The sequence below is a fragment of the Phoca vitulina genome, unplaced genomic scaffold (assembly GCF_004348235.1).
Source record: "Phoca vitulina isolate PV1807 unplaced genomic scaffold, GSC_HSeal_1.0 scaffold129, whole genome shotgun sequence".
Taxonomy (NCBI): domain Eukaryota; kingdom Metazoa; phylum Chordata; class Mammalia; order Carnivora; family Phocidae; genus Phoca; species Phoca vitulina.
Window position 1 is genome coordinate 300,436 of NW_022589832.1, and position 5,355 is coordinate 305,790.

Consider the following 5,355-nt stretch of genomic DNA (forward strand, 5'->3'; position numbering starts at 1 on the left):
TTTTTTTTTTTTTTAAGGTTTTAGTTATTTATTTGACAGAGAGAGAGACAGTGAGAGAGGGAACACAAGCAGGGGGAGTGGGAGAGGGAGAAGCAGGCTTCCCGCAGAGCAGGGAGCCTGATGCGGGGCTTGATCCCAGGAGCCTGGGATCATGACCTCAGCCGAAGGCAGGCGCTTAACGACTGAGCCACCCAGGCGCCTCTGTTTCCCATTTTTAATATTGTTGTTTGTACTTTTGCTTCTGTCTTGACCAGTCTTGCTGAAGAGTTGCTACCTTAGTGGTCTTTTCAAAGAAGGAGCTTTCAGTGTTGTTGAACATTCTAGCATTTCTTTCACTTATGTTTGCTCGTAGCTCACTTCCTCTTTCTTTAAGCTTACTCCATTCTTTTTAATTTGTTGACCGAGGTAGTTTAATTTTATGATTTCATTTATCTCTAGCAAATGCAGCTAAGGCTGTAAATTTTGATCCCAGCAACACCGTCGTGGATTTAAAGTTGTGTGCACAGAGTTCTTTGCTATGTCCCGTTCGGGAGATAAAGCTTACTTCCTTTCCCCTGGGTGTGGGGGGCTCACTCCCCACAGACAGGAGTCTGAGCGGTGCTTGTGAGCAATGAACTGGATGGTCCAGCTCCTGGCGGCCACGGCTGCAGCCGGCACCTCAAATGCCCGGGAGAGACCGTGAGCCAGAGCCGCCTATCGCAGCTGCCCCCATTGCTGACCCACAGAAACCGGGATCGTGAATGTTTGTCACCTCAAGCTGCTAGATTTGGGGGCCAGGTGCTGTTAGGCCCCAACAGCTGATGAACACAGTGTTAGCTGCATTATACCCTTTTGGTGTTTGCCTTACCTTTCAGTTTTAATACTTCAAAATTTTCATTATGATTTCAAATTTGGCCCATAACTAATTTAGAAGTGTGTTTTTAAACGTAAGAGCTTCTATAAATGTAGAGAAAATGACTTTATTTTCTGATTTTTCATTCTGTTACACTGTGGTCAGAGATCTTCCTCAGATGCACTGTTTTAGGGAAACAGCTCTGTTACTTGTGACTTTATGACGTTTGCGGGTGGGAGGGGGGTCAGGTGGTTTTTAAAGCTCTTCGGATTAATAAATCTTTCAAACATTTATACTTTTAGAAAACATGATTCTTCAGATATTATTCCCTGAGCAATTATGATCATGCAAGAAATCATTTAATAAAGCAAACACTGTGGAGACTAGAAGTTTTACCGGATTCTACAGAGCAGTCATAATATGTGGAGTTGAGGAATCCTGAAATACTCTCTTGTTACAAATAACATTTGCAAGAACAGTTTTCTGACAGCAGAACACAGACCGGGCAGTCGTGGTCCTGAGCTGCCATCCAGCCCCACGGCCTGTGATGCCCTCGGGGACGCCCCTGGCTAGATCCCTCCGCAGAACTAGCGGGAGAGGGCACTGCTCTGTGTGCCTTTCTGATACTCTTTCCCCAGCAGCGGGGGTGCAGGAGAGTGAAACACGAGGACTGCATTGGTCGCAAGCAAGAAAACAGAGCTAAAGGAGAAGGGTCAAAACTCACACATGGAAGAAAGCTTGAAACAGACAATGATAGTGATGTTTGACTTTGGTACCTAGGGCTTGTTCACTTTTTTCCTAATGTTTCATGAGTGTTCAAAAAGACTCTATGTTTGGGGCGCCTGGGTGGCTCAATGGGTTGAGCATCTGCCTTCAGCTCAGGTCATGATCCCGAGTCCTGGGATCGAGTCCTGCGTCGGGCTCCCTGCTCAGCAGAGAGTCTGCTCTCCCTCTCCCTCTGATCCTTCTCCCTGCTTGTGCTCACTCTGTCTCAAATAAATAAAATCTTTTTTAAAAAAAGACTATGTTTACTGTTAAGTTCAGGGTTCTTTGTATAATCATTAGATGAATTTTATTTTGTTATCAAATACAGGGTATCTTTATTAGAAGAATCTTATTTTGTGGTTCAAATATTCTAGATCCTTATTATTTTCTTCGTATTTGAGTATCAGTAACTGAAAGAAATATCTTTTAAAATCTGCTAAGTTCTTTCTGTAACTGATTATGAATTGTTAGATGTATGAGAGCTTAGAATTGTCACAGTTTCCAGATAAATTCTTCCTTTTGCCAGAATGTAGTGTCCCTGTTTCTCCCCTAATAATACTTCTTGCATTGGAGTATATCTTCTCTGATATTGGTACAGTCACATCAACTTTCCCTTCACTATTGCTGCCCAATATGTTATTTTTAATCTTTCAGGGTCATTGTTTTATTACTTATTTTGTAAACAGCATAGCTGGATTTTTTTCCAATTTAGAAGCTGGTCTTTTGGCAAACATGAGTTATCCTGTTTACATTTATTGTGTTTATTGATAAATCAATGAATTTCTATGATGTTATTTTATGATTTCTATTTATCATTCTTTTCTGTGCTTTTTTTTTTTTTTCTTATCTTTGTTGGGTTGATTAAGTTTTCTTTATTCCCTTGTTTCTCCTCTGCTGGTTTGGAAGTTACATATTTTCCTTCTCTCTTCCCATAAAATTTTACATGCATGCTTGAATTAACAAAAGATGAAGTGTCTCAGTGTCCCTCTGTCCTCCCAGACAGTACAAGACCTTGGAAAGCTTGAACTTGGAACACATCTTCATGTGCATGATATTATTATGCGTAGCTTGGTTCCACATTGGTGTTGCTTCCAGTCTCTCACCATCCTAACAATGCTGCTAAGTATATTTGTGCACCCCTCCCAGTGAGCGTGTGCGGGAGTCTCTCCAGGATAGACACGTAAGTGAAACTCAGGTCATAGTGTAGTACGTCCTCAGTTTTACCGGGCAATGCCAGACTGTTTTTGAAAGTGGTCATATTGATTCACACTCCAGCTGCGGCGTCTGAACTTTCTCACCACTCTTCCGTTTTGGTCCGGCAGCCCTGTGAACTCCTCCCCATGGATCTCACTGTGGTTGTAATTTGCATTTCCCAGGTAGCTGAGGAGGGTGGCTCTGGGATTCCCCTCTGGGTAGCGCCTGCTCAAGTCTTCAGTATTTTTCTCTGAGGTTTTCTTGCGTCTGGATCTGCAGTTTCTAGTTTTTTGTCAGTTATATGTATTGTCAGTATCTTTTCCCAGTTTGTGACTTATCTCTTCACTCTCTTTTGCTGTCTTAATAATGAGAAGTTCTTAACTTTAATGCTGGGAGATTTATGGATCTAAACCTTTGTGGAGAGTGCTGTATTTACTCGTTTATTAATTGGTCTTACTTAAGAAGTCTTCCCTTACCCCACGGTCATGGGGATTTCCCCCCATATTACCTTCTAAAAGTTTTACAGTGTCTCCCTCACATTTTGTTGTCTAACTTACCTGAAAACAGTCGTGTGCCCCCTTGGTTTTCATATGCCTGCCATTAGGCCCTGTTATTGTTGGTCTGTAGAATTAGTGTTTCCTGATGTTCGCTCACACGTTTGCCGGTTATGAGTCACTGCACACTGTTATCAGCAGCCGCGGCAGCCAGGAGCCTTGCCCCGCGCCAGGCAACGTGCCCGCATTTCCACCCGTTGTGAGATAGTAGAACGTACGTACATCGGTCTCGGCCCCAGTTCCTGGCACAGAGTTCCTAAAACCCTTGTAATGTCCTACATGATAACAGCAGCAGGAGCATCTCCTGCTCAGTGTGGTGACTCTGGGCGGGCTCCCGATGGGGGCTCATCACCAGAGACCAAGCCACGACTAGCAGCTTGGAATTCCCCACGCCATCCCCCACTCTCCAGAAAGGGGAAAGAGGCTGGGAATGGAGGTAGTGATTCATCATGCCTATGTGAGGGAGCCTCCATAAAATCCCAATCGTACAGAGTTGAGGGAGCTTCCAGGCGGCTGAGGACACCCACGCCCGGAGCGTGACACCCCAACTCCGTGGGGACAAAACTCCTGCGCCTGGGACCCTCTCCCTGTGTGTCTCTTCATCTGACTGTTCATCTGCATCCTTTATCATGTCCTTAAATAAACTAGTGAATGAAAGTCAGTGTTTCTCTGCGTGCTGTGAGCGTTCCTAACAAGTTAATCAACCCAAGGAGCCCCCATTGGAACTCTGATCTACAGCTGATCAGCAGAAGCACAGGTGATAATGTGGGCTGCCGAGGGGCTCCTGACATGGCAGGGGGGCAGTCTTGTGGGACTGAGCCCTTGACCTGTGGGGTCTGACGCTGCGTCCAGTGGAGAGTGTCAGAATAGAGATGAATCACAGGGCATCCCCCTGCTGTCTCCAAGGATGGCCTGATGCAGGGAAAATTCTGCGCTTGCCGACCAGAACTGACGTGTTGCCTGCAAGCAGGACAGGAGCCTCAGTAGAAACACACAGTAGGAAGAGCTGTGTGTTTCCCCACCGAGAAGGGAAATCTGTGCTTCTCCTTACACAGGTATTGTCTCGTTCACGCCTTATAACAGTCCCAAAGTAGGCACTTGTTCTCAGTTTTCAGACCAGCAGACTAGACGTTTAGGGAGATGAAGTAAACCTCCTGAAGCTCACACAAGTAAAACGTGGGAATCCCTGTTCCTAGAGCCCGTGGTTTCCACTGAGCACAAAGGTACGAGGTCATTGCTTTGCTGGGGGACCTGGGAGACAGTGCGTGCACTTGGTCCCCAGCCCTGTGGGAAACAAGGTGATGCTTCAGGGCGTAGAAGCGCACTCGTCCAGCCCGTGAATGGACTGCTCTGTGAGCACAGGTGTGAAGACACAAGGTCTCGAAGGTGGGAGGGATCCTCTATGTTCTCGGGCCCTGGGCAGAGGGGAGGATTTCCCAAGGTTGAGTCAGGCGCAGACAAGAGCCCTTGTTCCCCAGGGCACTTGTGCCGACTTCTCGCACACTCACTGTTCCTTCTGCGTGGCTCTCGGGCCCACCCAGCCAGTCTCTGGAGCCCTCTACAAAGAGACATCTGTGAGCTGATGATCCTGGTGGCAATGGCCTTATTGTCACATGAAAATAATTAGCTTTGTGTCCTCCTTTGGAAGGGGCTGGGGCGGAGAGAATATACAAAGATAATATTCACTGCTGATAGCCACCTAGTCCCAAACTAAAGGTAGTCTACACAGCGCTTCTCAGTTTAATTTTCTTGGCTCTTCTGTTGGATTTGAATACATTTTTTTCACTCCCTATTCTGACCCTCCAGCAATGAAGTTACAGTGCTCTTTGAATTTGGGAGGTACCCAGCCCTGAAGATGCCGGAAAGCCGGCCACGACCAGAAGCCAGCCCTGGCTCGCTCCTTCCTTCACCGGCGGTGCTGAGTGAGCTCTGGGCCTCGGTCATCTCTGTCCCCGAGCGTTGTCCTGGACCTAGCCCAGATTTCTCATTTTGACCACAGACTTTTCAATT